The sequence below is a fragment of the Crocuta crocuta genome, unplaced genomic scaffold, assembly GCF_008692635.1.
Source record: "Crocuta crocuta isolate KB4526 unplaced genomic scaffold, BGI_CrCroc_1.0 scaffold489, whole genome shotgun sequence".
Classification (NCBI taxonomy): domain Eukaryota; kingdom Metazoa; phylum Chordata; class Mammalia; order Carnivora; family Hyaenidae; genus Crocuta; species Crocuta crocuta.
In genome coordinates this window covers 747688-770730 of record NW_027531874.1, presented here as the reverse complement: position 1 = coordinate 770730, position 23043 = coordinate 747688, and the positions used below count along the sequence as shown (strand labels likewise).

Sequence of the window (23043 nt, the reverse complement as noted above, 5' to 3'; positions counted from 1 at the left end):
ATGGAACCCAAGGCCCTGGGCTTAAAAGTTTTTCCCAGATATACTAGACTTGTAACTTAAAGCATATTGGAGTTCCTGCCAGTGTAAAGAACATCTCCGTCCTACTCCTTAACCTGATAAAAGAGAACAAAGCCCCCCCCCCTTTTTTTTAACTCTTCCTGTTTTAATTACTTATATAATTGACATATTATTTCTTTATCCCTTCCTGACTTGTGAATCCTCACACATTACAAACCAGATCCAGAATAGGTGAGGAGATTATTTGGGAGACTAAAAATGTTAAATATCTGCCTCTTTGGCAGTATAATGCATATATTTCCAAGCTTTGTTTACTGAGAGCACTTAGAAGCAATAATACTCCAGTAGCATGGGCATGCCTCGCCTAGATCTTGGTATTTAAATGCCAGTGTCCACAGAATCCTTGGAGAAGTGGCTGATTTCCAGCACTCTAGCAAAAAAAGTACAAGACGAACTTGGAGCATCTTTGGCACCAAAGAAATAAGGAAGTGCTTTGAAAGGATGAGGTCATGTCAAAGGACACAGGCACAAACACAGAAGAGCTCTCAAGGGCAAAAGATGAAAAAATGAGAGCAACCAAATAAATTAGTACAATAGTGAATTGTAGCCCATAGAATAAATATCCAGGAGCCAATACTGAGATAGATAGATAAGTAGAGAGGAGAGAATACATGGGTATTCCTTATGGAGGAATTCCAGTGTGTAAGGAATAAAGAATATAGACCATCATCATTAAAAAACCATGCTATCAATTGTTTTAGGCCACTGATGGATTCTAAAACCAGTGAATGAAAGTTTGAGAATAAACAACCTTTCATTACTACCAGAGCATCTCCCACCCCAAATATTTATTCTTTACAAAAAGGACAGTTAGGACTTTATAGTAGAAAAACCTAGGAGATATCTGAATGAGGTGATCATGGTTACCATCACTTGTGATGAGACATAGGGACCGTTATGTAGCCTGACATGATACTCCAAAGGTCATATCACTTCTGTTTTATTCTTGAGAAAAATACATAACCACAATCTAATCATGAAAAAATATCAGGCACTGTATAAAATGACTCAAGGGGCAGTGTACAAATTTTTTTTACTAATACTCTTCACTATATTTTATCATGGAACAGGAAAAGGACATTAGGGAAAATACTGGTAACATCTGAATAAATTTTGTAGCTTGTTTCTTCTTTTGATCATAGCACTGTGTTTACATAGTTAACACTGAGAAGGCTGGATGAAGAATACTTGGGAAATCTCTGTACTATTTTTGCCATTTTTAGTCTAAAATAATTTTTGTAAAGTCTGATTCTTCTGCTAACTAGCATTCTAATAACATTGTGTACTTGTGTAACCTCTTTAAGCTACAATTTATGTATTTTTAAGTAGACCTAATGATACAGAGACTGTGGGAGACACAACATATGAAATATACAGTTTATATAGCACAATAATTAAAAGCAGTGGCTTCAGAGTCACACAAATGTGGTATAAGTACTGATTCCCCCATTTAAGACTCTGTGACCACGTAAAACTTAACTGTTTATTAAGCCTCAGTTTTTTTAATTTTTAGTACTTACAGGCTTACTGTGAAGTTTAAATATGATACAACAAATAAGCACTTATCAGAATATTTAAGACATTGCCAATGTTATATATTATTTTATATTAATTAATAGACATTAAGTAGTAACTTTTATATTGTATAATAATATTGCTATTGTCATGTATTTATGCTTAAAATTCTCTTTGAGTTAAATTCTAATTATTTTATGCATCTTTTAAAAATGTGGTAAAATATGTATAACATATAATTTGCTATTTTAATAATTTTTAAGTGTACAATTGAATGTGATTAATTATGTTCCCAATATTATACCACTGTCACCACTATTTCCAGAAGTTTTTCCTCACCTCCATAGGGAAACTCTGTGGTCACTAAGCAACAATTTTCCATTACTCCCACCCTGACCTCCAGATAATGTCTGATATATGTTCTGTCTCAGTGAATCAGCCTATTCTATGTATTTCATGTAATTAGAATGCTATAATATTTGTCCTTGTGTTTCTATTCAATGTAGCTTTTTATTGAATCTCTATTCAGTAAGTATTGCTCTAAATAGTAAGTATTGCTCTAAACAGTATTTTCTATACTTATATGATACGGATGATCAAGAAAATATTTTGTTAATGCGTTGTTTGGCAGATTTTGTTCATCTGCTTTTTAAAACATTTTTACTTTTATTTATTATTTTGAGAGAGAGGGAGAGGGAGCACAAGTTGTGGGGGGTGGGTGCAGAGAGAGAGGAAGAGATGGAGGATCCCAACCAGGCTCTGCACTGTCAGAGCACATCCTGATGTGTGGCTCAAACTCACAAACGTGTGAACATTACCTGATCCGAAGTTGGATGCTTAACTGACTGAGCCAACCAGGTGCCACTTGGTCATTTGCTTTTTAAATCCAATTTAATAAACAAGAATTCTGCCAAGACATTATATGTGAAAAGGTTCATCATAATGTTATTAAATATAGCAAAATGAACCAGAAGCATTATAAGAAAATACTGTCTAATGGTTTCTTGAGAGTAAGGTAACAGGTAAATTTTATTTTTCTGTTTTCACATATTTGTTATTTTAAACATGTATTATTTTCTGAAAAGAAATATATAAATATAAGAACAGATTTATATTTAGTCAACTGATCAGAACTGTTGTATATACTATGTGTATAGCTAGTATCTGAGCTAAAATGTTCAAGCTACCTCCTAGAGTATTACTAGTCCTAAGTTACTTGTGAATCAGCAGATAAATGTGTATATGCTTATACTAGGAGGTAAAGCAAGAATGAGGGAAAAAAATTTGAATCTAGTGCTCTGAATTCCAGGACCTCATGTTAGTTTTTTGTCTTTGTTTTTGTTTGTATAAAGCAGATACTAAAATCAAGCATCTGAAGGGTTCAGTTCATGTGTTTGGTTCGTGTGTTAGTATCTGAAACTGGCAGCTATAGATCAGTATGATTAATCATATAGCATGCACATTTGCATCGAGGAAAAGGCCCATGGAAAAGGAAGTTATTTTTACTTATAACCTATTTAGCTCAAAGCAAAGAGGAATAAGTTTTGAGATTAATCAGATGTCAAACAGCTTTTGAGAAATGTATATGTATCTAAAGAATCATGTTGATATTTGACATGTTTTTAGGGTTTTCTTTTTTTTTCTTTGCACATCCATTTTATACACCCCTTGATCTTTGGATCAACCAAGATCTACTAACTTTTGATAGTAATTGCCATAAATCTATCTCACTACATGGAAGAATGTCTTAGAACAGAGAAATATCATAAAACAGAGAACACTGGAGTGAGATTTTGGTGGTATGTCTCTCATTTATTAATCTGACTTTCATGCCTCATTTGGCCACATTTGTTGGACTTGCTTCCTCATCTGTCATATGGTATGATACCCCCCTTTGGATCATGAAAAGGCAAAAATAGTAAGATATGTAAAAATTGATACTCCACATCAGTCAAAATGTCAAATTTTGATGTCTGATGACTAACAATGCAATCATAAAAAGTTCTACTTATCTCTACAATGGAGATCCTAATAAGAACAAGTATATTATTTAATTTAATTATTGTATTTTATTATTATTTTTTAACTTTATTCTGAGAGAATGTGTGAGTGGGGGATGGGCAGAGTGAGAGAGGGAAAGAGACAATCCTAAGGAGGCTCCACACTGACAGTGTGAAGCCTGATAAGGGGCTCAAAATGACGAACCTATGTGACCATGATCTGAGCCTAGGCCAAGGGTCAGATGCTTAACTGACTGAGCCACCCAGATGCCCCATAACAAGTATTTTGAAATCCAGTAAATTTAAAGGTTAGTCACTCTATATGATTAATCTTCATGAAATATTCCATATGTGATATGTCTACATTATGGACTACCATGCCACTAATGATATATGTGTGTATATTATATATTTAATGTATGTATGTATCTGCATACTTCTCCATACATAGGAAACATTTCTAATATGTTTGTTTAAAATTACTTCATTTCTCAGTAGCATGATAGCTCAAAAGGATTAGGATGAGCATTTTATAAAAAATACTATTTTAGGAATACAATATCTGAAATCAGGTGGCATTTATTTTTTGACCTGTTTTCATTCTTATCATAAGTAACTGTCTTATTTAAATAGTATACCACCAAATAAATATTTTCTGTACAACCTTTGAGGGACTTTGGACTAGGGCATTGTTGTATTGATATCCTTAGAGTTACATATCCCTTGAGACCAATTACAAGGGTTCACAAGGTTGTTTTTATTTTGCTTTCTCTTGATGCCTTTTTAATGAGGCCTCCCAATAAACAGTGAGCATGCTACTTTCTTGTTGGAGACCTGTCTGCCGCCTTCAACCATTTATTACTAATACATCTGGGAAATGATTTATAAATTAAATATTAGGAAAATGTACTTTAGAAAAAAAAGCAGTAAGAGTATCATTTATAATTCTCATTTGGGGAAAGTCATGCCAGCAGTTTGCTAATGGAAGTCACTCTTAGAAACATGGTCGTGGTTTATGTAATAAATAGAGATAGTAGATGAAGGGAATCTTCAGTGTATATATTTGGGCATGTGGTTCATTTCAATAAATTGTTAAGACACAGGTTCCCAATTTTTTTTTCAGAATGATGCAATGGAAAAGTGAGAAAGAATAAGGAACAAAACTGACCTATCAGTATGTGTTATCTCATAATTTCTCCATATGACAAAAGTACTATGATCAACAGTAAGTGAAAATAGCTTCATCATACAACTGAATGTGATAATAGATGTTAGTGTCATCTCCGTTTGAATTAGAAGAGATTTTAGAGGCAATTTTAGAACAATCCTTTCATTGTATAGATGGGGAGACTGAGACCATGCCTATTTATGACTTACTGAAGATATCATAATGTTCAAAACACTAAGCTTTGAACGTTATTTTCAAAACGTACTCTGTAATTTTTTTTGCACATATATGGTAGATTTTGTATGATAGAAATCTGCTCTTCAGCTAATCAGTCAGATTAAATCTTTGCATTATGAGACTATCTTTCACATCTGTATCATTAAAAGCAAATGAACCATAGCTGTGTTTACACACCTAGAATTTAAGGAGAACAAAATTATAGCTTTGGGATCATCTTCTCAAATGTTATGAATTCCAGGGAATTAAGGCACACTACTCATCTTGTAGATTTTATTTAATAAAAACAATTTTTCCTTTTTTTAAAGTTCTGAAATTTTCCAAGAATCTTTTCAATACTGATTTAAAGATTGCATATAATGATTTTAAATATATACAAAATTAATTCGTAACTATGGGCTCATAACTTCGTGGTCAACATTTATTTTCAGATCCCATTTCAATCTCTTTTATTTCATTTCTGCAAGAATATTTTGGCTGCATTTCCATATGAATTTCAGAGACATAAACATGTTTCATGATAGCTATTCTCCATTTGAAAGAAAAATGCACATATATTATCTATTTATACATTATACATTTATGAAAAAGGATGCATGTGTTTAAATATATATTTATTGTTTATTTTCTGTATTTTTAAATATTTACAAAACTGTATTTTTATGTTTTTTTAAAAATTTATTTCTGAGAGAGAAAGAGAGAGAGAACATGAACAGGGAAGGGTAAGAGAGAGAGGGAGATACAGAATCAGAAACAGGTTCCAGGCTCTGAGCTAACTGTCAGCACAGAGCCCGATGCGGGGCTCAAACCCACGAACCATGAGAACATGACCTGAGCCAAAGTCGGACACTCAACAGAATGAGCCACCCAGGTGCCCCTACAAAAAAATATTTTTATCTGATTTAAAAACAATTTATACACATATATTGCTGTAGGGACATTGTCTTCTTGCTCTTTGACCTCTGAGCTGATAGTTTCTGCAAGAATTAGTTCACTGGCATGGCTTTGTCGGTATGTAGTCACCACATCAAGATAGGATTCCATTGGATCACTGATAAAAATTTGAGTATTGGAGAAGGTTACAGTAAGTTAGCAATATCATAGTTTCATGATTTACAGTTTTTAATCCGCTGTTGGCTTATGAGGAGAAACATCAGAAATAATTACATTTAAACATTTATCTGATTTAAATCATGTTCTTTTTGATAAAATGCTATCTTGGCAAGTGTAAGAAGACAAAAGACCCTCAAATGAACTTTGTGGGACAGACATTGAAAATCTGTGTTGACAGCCTGTCTCTGATTCAGCCTTCTGACAACATTTACAGTTAGAAGAGCAAAGTATTCTTTAAGGTCATAGTTTTTAGATAAAGACTGTTACAGAGGCACAATAATTCCAAAAGATTTCCATCTTCTAACAATCTCTTGAAATTAATGAATAAAGACAATGGCCTTCTATTCATCTGACTACCACATCAGGCAGTAGAAATAGAAAATGATTTAAAATTAATCCCTTCTCTTGACAGTTGTGAAATGGTAATCTTCCATTTTTATCCTCTCAGAGGATATTTGAAGATACCGCTTTTATTCTCCTATTTTCATATTCTCTCTCATATCCTCATGTATTACATAGCTGGCTTCATTGTTGGTAGCCAAAATAAAACTGTGTAGAAAGCAAGGACTAGGTTGCTGGGGTTCTGCAGACTTCACCAGAAGTCAATTTCAGGTGTATTTTCAGTGTTATTAATTTATAATACGTGTTCTTTACTGAGATATCAGAAATCAAAGACTAGGTCAGTTCATTCATGTGAATAAGCTTGGGATAAGTTAACTCTCTGTGCTTGCATATTTAAGAAGACTTAGTACAGCTAGTGACATCTTGGTCAAGCAGAACTAAATGTTACTTTTACTAACGTGTGATGTTAATAAACTTCAGAACTAGTCCTTAAGTTCCTAATTAGTTCAGCTTTGCTTTTGTAATCTTGGGTGTTCAGAGTAAGCTCCAGTGCAATAGCTGTATTTCAACTGGACTTAAAATTTAAAATGATGGTGTTTAATATCATGAGTCTCCACCTTGGTTATTATTTAGTTAACTTGCAAAATGACATGCGGACACATATTTATTTCTGTACAGAAATTGATCTATTTATTTAATACAATACCTAAAAGTATAAACTAATAAAATACTAATTAAGTACATTTGTTCTGGCGAAAGATAGACTATTTATATAAAAATGTAGAAGTTGCAGCCTTTAGGTGATTACTGTATTTAGTTTTATGGAATGTCTTTTCAAAAAGGAATTTTATCTTAGAAACTGAGAGTTCCACAATGCTCTTTTGTATCATTCACTACACTAATTGCTCTCTCTCTCTCTTTTTTTTTTTTTACTCTCTCTTTTCATTCCCCCTACCTCCCCCCTCTTTCTTTCTCTATTAAGTCACTTGGAAAAGATACTGAGTTTCTTTGTTTTGAACATGACATGTAAATTTCATTGTTTTGTACCTCTTTTCCCTTCATTCTACAGTAGTTGAATTTTGAGGCATATTTCCCCCTTTTCAATTTAAATACAACTTACACACTTCTATTCATCTGTAAAAGTGTACAGATTTGCACACTGTAAAAAGAAAAGAAATCTGAAGTGTATAGCTCAGTGTATGTACTTATTTAACCAACACCCAGATCGAGATAAATCTCACTTTTCACTGACTGAGGAAAGTTCTCTTTTACCTCTTCCTAGTCAGCACCTCTCTGTCCTGAGGCATGTGTTCTTCTGACTTCTGTCGCTCATGTGGTTTTACCTGTTCTTGAACTTCATATACATAGAATCAGCAAAGTATGCATTGTTTTTGTGCCTGGCTTGTTTGCTCCATGTGACATTTTTTGAGATTCATCCATGCATAGGGTGTGTGCTCTTACCACCATCTCCTTCTCCACTTGCCTGGTGATAGACATACCTAAAAATATTTCCACATCTATTTCTCCTCGATTCTGTCAGTTGTATATACTCATATGAGGTAGTCGTTGACTTTTCTATTTCTCATGCTGTGAAAATTATTTTAAAAAACCCCAAAACTGTGTTTAAATGTTCTTGAAATCTCAGAAATTTTCTAGCAAGCACATTAGACAAATGATTTAATTATCTTGTTTCTATCCACATGGCCCCCAGCTTGTACCACGTGGCACAATCCCCTCCCCTGGTGACCACTCATTTTCCTTTTTGTATTACTCTTTATGTCCTACCCTGCCAACTTTCCAAAGTAGAAGTCCTTTGACATTATTCCCTGATTTCTGAGAATCTTGCACATTTTGGCACCTAATAGGTACTAAGTGATGTTTGATTAATTGATAACATTTTACTTACAGTTTTCATGTATTTCACATATTTAATGTGTTCTCATTAAACATACAGGAAATGTTTTGTTTTTTTTTAATAGTTTATTGTCAAATTAGTTTCCACATAACACTCAGTGCTCATCCCCACAAGTGTCCTCCTCCATGCCCATCCCCCCCTCCCCCCACATCCATCATACAGGAAATGTTTTATTATTTTTTAGCATTATAATGAAAATGCTAATATAATTAGATCTTTTAAACATAACCCCAAGGGGAAGGGGTTAAATATAAAGAATTCCTTTTTTAAATGTCAGAATTGTTTAAAATTATTTTATATTAAAAATATTCTAAAACAAACTATATACTTTGATATCTTCCCAAGTATATGATCATCTTTATGGTACCATTGGAAACTGATTATTGTAATGTATTGTTTTAAGTTTTATAGCTTTTGTTGTTTTTCTCTTACACTGCTGTCATATCTCATTATAGTTTTTATATTTATTTTTATATATTTTTATATTTACACCCCACTGTCATTCAAAGCTTCTGATTTTCTGCTTTTGATCTTCTTTTATGACATCCAGTGAATAACTATGTTAGAATCAGCATAAAATTGTTAACTCTGTTGGATGTGAAAGAATCAAGACCATGGGATTTAGTCTATGGAATATATAAGATATGTTTAGAGACCATTCCTAGTGAACTGAGGTCAGATATTAGCAGGGAGTACTTCTCTTGCATTTAATTTGAATTTGAAATAACCAATCTGTTCAGTATGGATGACATCTTGAAGTTTTTCATGTACTTACCTTTAGAAAGAGTATTAACATTGACTATTCACTCAGTGTAATTACTCAGAGACTCTCCATAGATAGGCAGTGCTTCTAGAACATCCATGTTCTTCCTCTAGAAATCTACCTTCATTTCCAGACCTTGGTGTTTTTAGAAGATGCATATGTGCAGTTTCAACTGTAGATCCTTCTGTTCTTATTCTTCTCTTTTCCATTTTATTTAATGCATTTACCCTTATTTTGAATTTTGTACATTATTTGTTACTTACATATATATTTTAAAGATTTTATTTTTAAACAATCTCTACACTCAGCATAGGGCTCAAACTTACAACCCCAACATCAAGAGTCACATGCCCCACTGACTGAGCCAGCCAGGCACCTCATTTCTTATATTTTTAATGTCATATAATTCATTTTTAAGTTACAACATAGATTACATGTATGTAGATTAATATGTGTGTAGAGCTTTGTTGTTGTTGTTGTTTTTAATGTTTATATTTTGAGAGAGAGAGTCTGAGCATAAGCAGAGGAAAGGGCAGAGAGAGTGAGACACAGAATCCAAAGCAGGCTCCAGACTATGAGCTGTCAGCATAGAACCAGATGTGGGCCTCTAACCCACAAACCATGAGATCATGACCTGAGCTGAAGTCAAGTGCTTAACTGAATGAAACACCTAGGCACCACAGTTTTTGTTTTTTTAATGGCAAGAAATGAGACTTCTCAAATGTCGGGGTCCTAGGCCTTTTGTGTTAAAATGAGAACATGTTACTTTCTCATGACTATACATCAATATTTGATATAGTTTAACTAAGTTACTAAATAATTGATGACATTTTGGTAACAGATTTTTTTTCCTATATTTATATATCATTAAATAAGTAGTTACGATGGAATGCTCTAGAATCAGACTGCCTGAATTTGAATCATAGATACTGTACATGTTATTGTATGGCTTGAGCAATTTACTTAAATTCACTGGATCTTACTTTATTCATTTGTAAAAATGATGATATTGGAACCTACCTCATAAAGTTGTTATGGTCATTAAATTAGACTATACACTCAGAGACATATAAGCACTCAGTAAATGTTAGCTATTTTTATTACTATTCCCAGCACACAGTCATTTTTATTCAAAATATGTATAAGACTCCATATGGTGATAAATATATAATATGTATGCATAGTAAAAATGTAATATGTGAATGGAATTAACTTATTGATTATTTTCTATAATTGAAATTACTAAAGGACTAAATCTTTTTACTCATTTTGGTTCTTGTATCTGTATTTTAGCTGAACCAAAGTGAAATGATAATAATAGCTATAGAAAAATTGCTTCTTGACTACAAATAATGATATACTACAGTTTAAATTACTTCAACAATGGTCTTGATTGAATCATTTCTCAACTGCTTACTTTCAGAATCCAGATATTACTTCTAAGAATAAAAAAAGAAAATGCAAACCTCCCTTTTTGAAACACTAACCTGCTTTAGGTGTGAAAGAAAGATAAACATCAAATTTCTTAGACATAGAGGTGTGTCATTCTATATTCTTTAGCTTTGAAAAATAAATTTTTCTTAATAGGTCTCTTATTCCATAACGATTTCTACATGAAGCTCTGAATATAAAAATATATAAATAAAGTTTCTTTTTTTGAGGACCTAGTAATGGTGGCTACAGTTGGAGATTATGTTGTTAAACATTTCAGATTTGTGATTCAGTGTTTAGCATAACCCCTACATTGGAATCCAGAATTATATTGGGTTATTAAATGGGTGTCAATGATGGCAGAAACTTAAATCTCCCTCTTAACGTGAACAATAGGGACGGTGCCTGGAGCATATTATTAATAGATGGCATGGAGACTTGGCTGACAGGTGGTAGATGTAAGATTGTCCCAACTTGGGGAATTTCAAGTTTTTCTAATAATGCAGGATAGCTGGTGGGTGCCTTTGACATACCAGAGAAGTCATTTGAATTATTTATGTAGGTGTCTCATCCTTTCTGTCAGAATGGAGCACATATAGGTGTTAGTTTCTTCTACATTGCTTAGCATAAGACTGTGCACTTGTGTTCCACATGATATTTCCCCCAAAATAGAATAAGCATATTAGATTTAAAAAAGACAGTGAGAAAAAAGGCTCCTTTGAAAGAATATGAGAACAAAAATGGCATATATGCATTGAAGTAATAAGTAAAATGATTCTTACTAAAATATAATAATAAGCAGTTATGTTGGGGATTCAAATGATTACACTTTTCTTTATAATTGTATCATTTTTATTGTGATTATTATTGACATACTCAGAAGTAAAAGAGTATACTTATAGTAGTTTCAAAAGAAAACCTGAGAAACATTAACTGTAGAAGAAATCAATAAAGTTTTTAAAAACTAATTACAAAAAATTGTCACATCTATATTTTCAAAGAACAACTTTTTTATATATATATTTAATTTTCCTATGATATAGTAAAAGAAGGAAACTGTTTTTTTTTTTAAATAAAGCCTTCATTATAATAATACAAAATCAAAAATAATAAATGCCAAAAATAGCACAAAGAGAACACTTCAGATCAGATATTTAAGAATATGGGTTTGGGACCCCTGGGTGGCTCTGTCGGTTGTGTCCTACTTCGGCTCAGGTCATGCTCTCCTGATTTGAGAGTCTGAGCCCTGCATGGGCTCTCTGGTGACTGCCTGGAGCCTGGAACCTCTTTTAGATTCTGTGTCTCCCTGTCTCTGTGCCCCTCCCCAGCTCATGCTTGCTCTCTTTCTGTCAAAAATAAATAAAAACTTTGGGGCACCTGGGTGGCTTAGTCGGTTAAGCGTCCGACTTTCGCTTAGGTCACGATCTTGCTGTTCGTGGGTTCGAGCCCCGCGTCGGGCTCTGTGCTGACTGCCAGCTCAGAGCCTGGAGCCTGTTTCAGTCTGTGACTCCCTCTCTCTCTGACCCTCCCCTGCTCACGCTCTCTCTCTCTCTCTCTCTTAGAAATAAAAAATTAAAATAAATAAATAAATAAATAAATAAAAACTTCAAAAAAATAAAAAATAAGAATATAGTTTCAAGGATCCTATTTAGAACCAGCAATAATTCATTTCTACACTGAAAGAAAAACATATAAAGAAAGGAAAATAATAAATGGTGTAATGAATTTTGTTAGAAAACTCTTCCTGTAGGAGCGCCTGGGTGGCTCAATTGGTTAAGCGTCCAACTTCAGCTCAGGACATGATCTCATGGTTCATGAATTCAAGCCCCACATTGGGTCTGTGCTGACAGCTCAGAGCCTGAAGCCTGCTTTGGATTTTATGTCTCCTTCTCTCTCTGCTCCACCGTTGGTCGCTCGCTCTCCCAAAAATTAATGAAAATTAAAAAAAAAATTAAAAAACAACAACTTTTCCATTATTTTAAAATTGGGAAGCAGTTTCCTCTTCATCTAAATGTTTATTTCCGACATGTTAAATGTAGTACAAGTGTAGATTTAATCACTTTCTGTTTTGGTAACTCGTTTAATGAGCACCCCTATCTTTATCCTGTAGATGAGGTATTCTGACTTCTCAGATGACTTAAAAGACTGCTACCTAATCAAACATTATAGTGTTAAATGTATTCTTCCATCTATCATTCATGCTGAGAGCCCACTGTTACGTTATGTGGCCCCTATCCTTAGCCTTCTCAGCATGAGTGGCCATTCCAGGATCAACCACATTTTGTAACAGTATTGATTATGTTGGCTTGTAAAGGCCCCATAATGTTCTACCTGCATCAAACCTGTGCTCTCTGAATGAGAGAACCATTATAGCTGAAGCCTCCTAGTAATCTATATGAATTTTATAGAATTGGAGTTTATGGATCAGCTTTGTAATAGTGCAGAGTTTCATTGGGCTTAACCAGGTGTGGGAAATGGTTAGGTGCTTTTATAAAGTCATAACATTTTCAGTGAAGGGACGTGTTGGGTCATTTTATAAGAAAGAAGAAAATGGGTTGAACACATCACATTATTTTTAGTCTAATAATAAGAAGGAAAGTAGTTTTGCTTGGTATTCTGTGTATAACCAGTGCTTTGCTTTGACAGTCTGCTAGACTAATTTCCTTTTACCTTTTCCTATCTTTTTAAACATTTTATTTTTCTATTAATAATATAATTTCCTTGTGTTTAATAAACTTCCTAAGCACTGTGAAATTCCATTTATATATTGTAGCTGTTGCTGTTGGCCTTGTTTAATTTTACCTCTTGTTTGAAATTTTGTTTGTAACTTATATTGGCATTGTTGAATTAGAATTCTGGATTTTTACCACATTTACCTTCTTCAGTAACAACTCTGGAAGCCTAATAACCAAAGTTATAATTTATGTTGTTATTACTGTATTCTTAATTATGCAGATTTCAATAAAAGGTAGATTAGGATTGAGAATTATTTAGTCATTTAGCAGCTATCTAATAAGCATTAAATAGATTCCATGTTTTGGGATTTTTAAGTGACATATACAATACCAGGATCACATCCTTATACAGCAAACAATCTACTAGAGGGAGAAACTAAAAAATATATTAAGAAGATACTGATTTTACATAATCAAAAAGAAAAGTTTTATAAGTGAGGAGCTGATTTTCTTATAAGGTAATTCTTTATCATGAGTCACCTAAACCCTCCAAAAAGAGTAAGATGATTAAATTTGAGACTTTATAGATTATATCACTTACATTCTGACTTTACCATGTATTGACTTTGTGTCCTAAGGAAAATTTACTTAATTTGGCTATGCCTTAAGAGTTGGTATCTTTAAAATGGGGGTAATAGAAATATCTGCCTCATGTGACATATGTGAAATATAAGGTGAATATTCATAATTGTACATAAATGACATTTGGTAGGTAATTCAACCATCTTGTGTTACAGATGAGAATGTTGACATATCAAAGGCTGCCTACTGCTGGACTGGCTTCCTCCCTTGGTAGATATGATATTTGTTGACTCTTTAATTCTTTCTCATATGAGTTTCCAGTTTGCTACTGATTCTGAAAAACCTGTGTAAATTGTGGTATAAAAAGTGGTGTCCTGACCTACTCCTGCATGGGGTTTGCTGCATTTACAAGAAATCCCACAGTTTGGTAACTAACCTGGCAGATATATTATAAATAATGTCTTCACGTACCTGTGTGACATGTTACCCACTCCCTTTCGTTGTTTATCTGTCCTAGACCAGAAGGAGGTACATTTTGTTTCCATAAAACATACTCTCCATGTCTCCTCTTTCCTTCTCTTTTCAGTGTTAAAGCAACTGTAAGTTTGTAGGTATATGAGAATAAGCCCAACAGGAGTGGAGAGTATGTGGGGTGTTCTGTCCAGGATTTATTTGTCCATAGTCAGATAGACAGTTGGTGGCAAATCAGGTGTAGAAACTAGTCCCTTCAATCCAATACAGTATCTACTGTATCACAAGCCAACCAAGAACATTAACAACTACATTTTGAGCTTTTTAAGGAGAATACAAAGTCAATCCCACAATTTCAATCAAGCTTTGAATGCAAATATACTGAGTTTGCACTAAGCTCTTTCATGTTTGCTGTGGGGTCTTGAGCAAGCTGGTGAACATCTACTGCCTTGTCATCCCCTCCTATTAATAACCTGCCAGCAAATTGCTTCAGAAGTGATTATAAAAAAATTAACAAATAGATTTGAGAAACCTCTAGAAAATAATATTTAGAGAGTATTTACAAATACTAATAACTAAGACACATGGTTTACAACATAAAACTGCTTACAGCACAAGTACTGAAATTACTACTGAATCGTTATCAACAAAGGAATTTCCTCCAGATAGCCAAAGTTGACTTCCTGCCCTGTAATATGCTGCTTGCCATGGTCTAGTGTCAGCATAAAACTATAGTTGGCAATTGCATTTGTGTATTTAGTAACTGTTGATAAAGCAGAAATAAAGAATCAGTAAAGAGATTCCACTTCTGTAAAGCACATCCACGGTTTAAACAAAAGGAAATCATTCAACATTTCTGATTTATAGAAAACAGGATGTCCTATACTAAGAAGAAGTAACACAAATGATATCTGGGACATTGAATTTAGGAAAGTAATCAATATCATTTTTTTATAATGTTTTATTTATTTCTAGGAGAGAGAGAGAGACAGAGAGAGACAGTGTGAGCAAGGCTCTGAAACAGGCTCCAGGCTCTGAGCTGGCAGTCAGCACAGAGCCCGACGCGGGGCTCGAACCCACGAACCGCGAGATCATGACCTAAGCGAAAGTCGGACGCTTAACCTACTAAGCCACCCAGGCGCCCCAATCAATATCATTTTTAATCAGTGTTGGCCTGCAATGCGGAGGAAGGGAATAATTTAAACTGCATGATGTTTGTATTAGTGTTTAGAGAATCTCAGGAGATGTAGGAATCCTTAGACCCATAGGATGAAAGAAGTTATGACTCTTTTTGCAAAACAAGGACACCTAGCCCAAAGAGATACAGGATTTCTATTAGATCTTGTGGTAAAAGTAAACATGTTTAAGTTTGCTTCAGAATTAAGAAGGAGGACTAACAGGTAAGAGTTAAATGGCTACATGGTTTAAGTTTTTAAAAAGGCTTTTTAGAAATTGGATATTTCCAACAATGGGGAAAAACTGCTTTGAATAATAGTGAAAGTTCTATTATTGCAAGTAATCAGTCATATAACATATAACCTTCTGATGTAAATTATGTACCCAAAATTCCATTGGATAAAAATCTTGAATGGTTGATCATCTACGTTCTACTCTGATAGAGAGTTCAGTATCTTAAAATATTCAATTTCATTAAGATTTTATAAATTTTTAAAATAAATAAATTTAATAAAGATCTTGGAATGTCCTACAAAAAAGTGAAGGTGTGGGTGGAGAGATTACTTCTGGAGATTCTCATGTTTTCAGGATATAGCCAGCATTTATTTGCTCCTAGGCGTGGGATGGAATAAACTGATCTCCTTAAGTCCCTTCCAGCTCAATGATTCAAAAAATGCTGGCATTTTAGTGAAATGTAATATGGATGACATAATATAACCTAGGAAATAGAAAAGTCTGCAACTAAAAGATAAAGCACTTATATGTCAAATAGTATTGTGTGAATAAATCTAAAATGTAATTTTGAACCAATTTTCAAAACTTCTACTAACAATCATAACATGGTGTCATGCGGAAGATGATGAGGAGCAAAGGATATGTTAAGGCAACGTGCAGATAACCAGATGTCTTCTTGTATTAAATAAATTCACCAAATCTTTAAAGGAGTAATCATATGTATCCAAATGTGAGTGGTTTCCAGGATATCTCTCTCTCACCCATATACACAAACATAAGAACACACATCAGTTCAAATATTTATTTCCCTTATGGTTTCAGGGCATTAAATGTGTTTTTTTTTTTTAATCGCTGCATTTGATGACTGTAATTTTGAGTTGCAGGTTGAATAGTTCTAAGGTGTTGATTCTGCCAAAAGTCATGGTTGCTGGGCAGCACGGTGTCTGGAAGACAGTCTGGGATGTAGTTTTAGAGAATTTGTTGAAACTCTGCCACAATACAGGTAGTAATCGTGATCACATGCCTATAGCTGGTGGTGTTGGTACCCTGCGCATATGCATCCGACCCTTAATTGTGTCCCTGAAGACTTCCAACCACTAGTATCTGCAGCCACGTTCCTAAGGTCTCTTTTTTCCTGGTATAGTGCCAGATTGTGCTGTTACTATGTATAGCTGAGCTTTAAATGCTGAGGATTAACATTTTTGGCAAGTAGCCCTCAACCAGTGGCTCTAAGAGGTGCGGTGTCAGTACCCTAGGACACTTACTCTAGAGGTGGAATAATTCTTCAAGGTGTGTTTTTTAGCACTTCCCAGAATTTCTCTGTAAGATTGTCCAGTGCATTCACTGCTTTCATATAATATATTTTTTATTGGATGTTCTCACTCCCCTATATCCACTCCCCTATATCATTTCCTTACTTCGTTTCTGGCATTGCCTGCACTTCCTAAATAAACTAGTTTTATTCTAATACTTCTTAGAGTCAGCTTCTGGAAGAATCAAATCTAAAACACAGTCCACACACCCAGTTGGCAAGAGCTAGCCCTCCTGAAAGGGTTGTTGGAACCAGCCCTTACTTCAGGGTGCATTACAGTCTAGTCCCAGTTCAGCCACTCATAACATCCTAAAATCAACGTCCCATAATAATCAACACCTTGTTATCAAAAGGTAGCAGGGAGTGAGCTTGAGGACATCCTTAAGAGGGTTCTATATGTTACTCTTAGTTTCCTTTTTGTGCTTGCTAAAAAGTACACAGCACAAGACAGCACTGCAAGCCCCTTTTCATGTCTTCACTGGGCATAACACATGTGTTCTCACCAAAGTCTTAACATCAAAGAAAGAACAAACACAGAACTCAATTACACTGTCACTACTGAGTACTGAACATTTGCTTTGTTAGGCAAAATGTTAAGGACTTTATAACCTTTATCTGACATTATAGTCTTAGTCATCTTTTGAAGTAATACTGTTTTTCCCATTTTACTGAGGAGAAATAATAGTCAGTGAGATTCAGTAATTTGCTTAATACCATAGTAAGTAAGAGGCTTGTAATTTTTTTTAGCATTTATTTATTTTTGAGAGAGCAAGAGACAGAGATAGAAAGACAGCATGAGCAGAGGAGGGGTGGAGAGAGAGGGAGACACAGAATCCAAAGCAAACTCCAGGCTCCGAGCTGTCAGCACAGAGCCCGATGTGAGGCTCAAACTCATGAACCATGAGATCATAACCTCATCTGAAGTCAGATGCTTAACCGACTGGCCCATATATGAGCCCCAAAGAAAGCAGTTGGACTTTTAGATGTCACTTATAAAACTTGGCCTCTGAACATCGGTGTAATTGATTTGTGCTCCTAATCTCTAACTCCTCCTGCCTCTGTAGCTAACTTATATGTACAATATTTTTTTAAAATCTGTATTCTGAATATGGGGGAAAAAAGGAAAGAGGAAATAAAGACAGTCATGAGGTGGCTCTCACCAAAGATAAAGTTAAACAGAGTTGGGAAGGGGTATTGCACATGAAGATCACTTTTCTTGGGAAAAAGAGGGAGAGCAGTGCTGAATTTTTAGACCAGTTTGTGTTACCTACTGAATCCTCTCTGCGCTTTACTCTGAATTCCAACCCTGTTTCCATTCAATTGTATCCAATTTCAAGCTTCTCCAATATAGAAGCAGTTGTAATCCTGGGCTTTTGGTTTCAGTTCTCTTAACTTTGTATGTTTTTATAAAATGGGAAGTCTGAATTTGATAGTGTCTGAGGTTCCTTACATTCCCAGATGTTGTCTTCTTCACCATTCCTAGAAAAGAAAGACGTCTTTTCAGTTAAAATGAATTCTAAGAGTGAGCCCTATTTGGATTCCTAACAGCTATATCAGAAAAACAAACAAAGATTTGGGTCGGTTTTTGGAATGTGAAGCCAAAGTTAGGCCAATTGGTTTCCACCAGTAACACCTTCCCTATAGATGGTTGGTATTTCTGATCTGAAATGGAATACAGGAATTTATTTTAGCATTTCATGAACTTCGATACATACTCAAAATAATTTAGAAGTTTAGAGGCATGACTTTAGCTCATTGTCACAACATGTAGAGATCTTTTGACATAAAGGGAGAGCTGTTAACATCCTGTTTTTCCTAGTATCTGTGACATGGTTTCAAAGGAATGCTTTATCATGTGAATTGCTAGAAGGATCATCAGGTAATGAGACAGATTTCCTGAATATTAGTGAGTGCTGTGTTGTCCAGGAACTAAATTTTTTTTTAATCCTTATTTGCCACCTGTCTTCTATTTCTAGTGCGGAATCTGAATTTCCTAAGCCAAACTGGAAAAGCAGCATTGCCCTCTTTTTCACATTGACTTTGAATTTTAGCATGTAAGGTGATGCCATTGTTTGTAGTGAAATAAACTTTGAATGAACTCCAACCATAATGAACTGATAACCAATAAAATAAATAATTGATTCAGCTCAAAACAATCTAACTCTTAGAGGTGAAGTGCCTGAGAAGCTTCTGTTTAACTGCCCTCTAGAAAGCCTCTCAAGTTTTTGCCTTCTTTCTTTCTTCTTTTTCCCAAATGGATGATTTTTGACAAACAGACTCCTAAGGGCAGTCAAGTGTCAAATACAAAGTTATGGCTTGTGTAGCTGCCTTTGGGATCACATGCTCCATTTATTCATTATAGAAAGCTCAGATGCACAAACATGTGGTGCCATTTTGTGTGCCTGTCAGTTCGGTGCATTTAATGAACATTGATCATGCTCATTCAGACACATTTCTCCATCCTGCAAACAAGTCAGTCGTTTCTGAAAGACGTGGTAGAAACTTTCCTTTTCTGCAAACTGCCTCAATGAAATACATTTTACAATAAGTAAGTAAATAAATAAATAAATAAATATGACTAAGACATACCTTATGTTCACTACAAAAAAAGGCAAATGTTACTTAAAAATTTATTCTGATTTTATTAATATAAATCTGGTATTTGTTTACTTAAAAGTCTGAATGACTTTAAAAGTTATTGGATGGCTATATGGATATTTCATATTTTACAGCATTGTTCCAAAAGTGATTTTTGTTCTTTCTAAAGTTATTCTTTCAATTAAAAAAAAACTTCTTACTGGTTCCTTTTACCATCTATAAATTGTGTTGATGACATTGATCAATTGGGGCCAGATTTATTGTATTACATTATAGTGAGAAAAATACTTTTTTCTTACCATTTGATTTTTACATCCTGTCAAAAATCTCATAAAAGGAGTAGTGCAGCATCTTATAATTGGAAGACACTATTTTTATGAGTGGTATTTTTGTTTGCTATTCAGTTATTATTGAGAACAAATTTTAAAAATTGCTCAATTACTTTGCCCCAATTAGAGGTGCATGATACTTAGAAATGATTTCTTCATAACTGTTGTTTTGGGAGATGGGCACCTGGGTGGCTCAGTCAGTTGAGCAGCTGACTCTTGATTTAGCTCAGGTCATGTTCAAGCCCCATGTCTGGCTCTTTACTGAGCCCGGAGCCTGCTTAGGATTCTGTTTCTCCTTCTGTCCCTTTCCCCTGCTCACATTCTCTCTCTCTCTCTCTCTCTCTCTCTCTCTCTCAAAAAACAAAACAAAACAAAAATTTTTGTGTTGAGAGAATATCCTAATAAGCTTTTGGGTAAGGGTCCATTATTCTACATGTGTTGCTATTTCAATGTTCATATTTCTTTGGTTGAGATTTTTTTTTTCTGTCACCCTGGAAAATTATATAGCTAAAGAAGACAGAAATGCTCAGATTATACTACAGACTTATCTAAACAACTTGTGGATTTTCCAGGTTGCTAATAACATAATTGAATCATGGTACCAAGAGTTTCAAATATCCAACTATTAGACTCTGATAATCTTACATATATTTTTAACGTTTTTACTTATTTCTGAGAGAGAGAGAGAGAGAGAGAGAGAGAATGAGCAGGGGAGGGTCAGAGAGAGAGACACAGAATCTGAAATGGGCTCCAGGCTCTGAGCTGTCAGCACAGAGCCCAAGGTGGGACTCAAATCCACGAACCGCAAGACCATGACCTGAGCCGAAGTCGGACATTTAACTGAATGAGACGCCCAGGTGCCCCTAGACTCTGATAATCTTATAAAATAAATTGAGCATTCCATTCAGAATGTGGTACTTCTTTAGAAAAAAAATCTAGCATTTGTTTTTGTTTCTCTAAAACTATTTGAAAATATATATGCATGTGACATATGTTAAGGATCATTCATTATAGCTTTCTTTGTCATGCAGCAAAACTGCAAATAATCTAAGTATCTATAAATAGAGGACAAGTTCTAAAAGTTATGGTCCATATCAATAGTGGTATATTAAAAACCCATCAAAAAATATAAAGCAGTTGGTATATTTCGATAGAAGGGATGTATATTCACATCCACAAGAAAAGCAAGATATAGAATAATAATAGATATTATTGAGCCCCCAGACATGGGGTTTGATCTCACCACCATGGGACCATGACCTGACCCATAATCAAGAGTTGGTTGTTCAACTGACTGAGCCACCCAGGTGCCCATCTCACAACACAACGGTTATGAGCAAATCATTTCTAAGTATCATGCACCTCTAACTGGGGCATAGTAGTTTCTTCCTCTGTGTTACAGAATGAGAGGTAGAGCATTGAAAAGAGGATTTTGATAAATATGTCCCTACTTTTCTTTACAAAAATAATGTGTGAAACTGAATTTTGTGTAGTTGGTAATTGATTTTTTAAAAGAAGGAAATCCATGAAATAGTTAAGAGGAATCATAATCTGATCAACAAATATTTATGTTATGCATTCTATGTGTTAGTCTTCAAAGTGGCCACTGGTGACACAACAGAGAGCAAAGAGACATACTAGTTCTGAGCCCAAAGGTAAAAAAAAAAAATGATAAAAATTGTATATGCATTATTGTGTATGAAAAGTACAGGGAGTTAGAAAAGTTTATAATTATCTGGTCAGTGAAGGTTTTCTGAGGAAGGAGTTCTTGTACCCATATCTGAAACCTGAATCATGCCTAACTAAGCAAGAACACTATTCATGAAGTTAAAATAATGGAAATACTAAAGAAAAAGGTGAATAAAAATGAAGAGTATAGAGTATTTCTTAAGATATAGGCCAGATTATCCAGTCTGTCCAATTGGCTACAGTTAATCTGTAATTCTTTGCCAGTGGCAAACCATCCAGAAAAATCTGTCACTGTAACTCTCATTGCACAACCAATGAGCCGAGCATTATTGAAGCTAGTATATCTTCATTTGTTCATTTCTGAGGCACTATGAGACCCAGCCCATTTGAGCTTCAGCTCACTGTTACCAGCATTGTTTGGATAACTGAACATCTGTCATTACCCAAGACATACTAAAACGTCACCTGAATTAGCTCTCCTGTCTTTCTCTCTTTCCTTCCCTCCTTCCATCCATGTGCTCCTGCATTTTTGCACCCAGTAAAATATATACATGGATAACCTTGTATATGCCAGATGCTAGAGAAAGCAAAGGTCTTTATGGTACAAGTTCATATTTCAAGCTTTGGAAGAAACAAAGAAATCACAGATATTAATTTTGTGAATAAAATTATGGGGGAAGAGAAGGCCTACTTCATTTAGTATATTCAAGGAAAGTCTTTCTGAGAAGGTGGCACTACGCTGAGACTCTTGCATTAGAAAGAGCCAGGTATGGAAAAAGTGAAGGAAAAGTCATTTGTAAAACTCATGAGCCAGGGGAGAACTTGGGAGTATTGGAGCAAGGAAACAAGGTGGATGTGAATGGAGGAACACAGCTTCAGTAAGTTACACAAGGATCCCAGACCCAGGGTGGTGCAGTACCATGGGGGGATATACTATCCAGGCATCCTGGAAGCACAGACCTTACGGACATAATGAAAGATCAGAGTCTATTTTGTAACTTCCAATGCCACACTCTTTATCTTGGAATCATTGTATCTTAGGTATCAAAGAATCTCTAAAAGTGATCTAACCAAACCATTTCCCTGTTGAATACACTTTGTGTTGGAGGTCTGAATAGCTTAAGTTCTCCATCACTAATCAGTTTTTCCCCCCTTTGAACCAGTTTTCTGATTGACTTAAATATTTAACATCCTTTCCCTCCACAAAGGTGGAGTACATTAAAAGCCCTGAGTACATTAAAAGCACCATTCATGTTTACCCCTTGTGCCTTTTAGATTATGCCTCCAGTGCCTTAATAGAAAGCCCTCTTTACACTCAAGGTATTTTAATAGGTGGAAACATTTACAGCAGTTATTATCTTACGTGGCTCTCTTAAACCCTGAGACAAAGGAGAGTAGCCCTGTCTTAAACCATC

General features: G+C 34.7%; 1 protein-coding gene across 7 annotated transcripts in view; it reads left to right on the top strand.

The window, feature by feature from the left end:
- Nucleotides 1-23043, top strand: part of CNTN4 (contactin 4) — a 902287-nt gene that overhangs the window by 285058 nt on the left and 594186 nt on the right. Inside the window, exon 4 of one of the 7 annotated variants that reach the window (XM_077772907.1) lies at nt 14035-14089. The exons of 4 other annotated variants lie outside the window; for them this stretch is intronic. The gene's annotated coding sequence lies outside the window, so the exon portion shown is untranslated. Of the gene's footprint in view, nt 1-4716; nt 4819-14034; nt 14090-23043 lie in introns of those variants that run through there. 2 more of the 7 variants (XM_077772906.1, XM_077772910.1) reach the window with 2 other exon arrangements.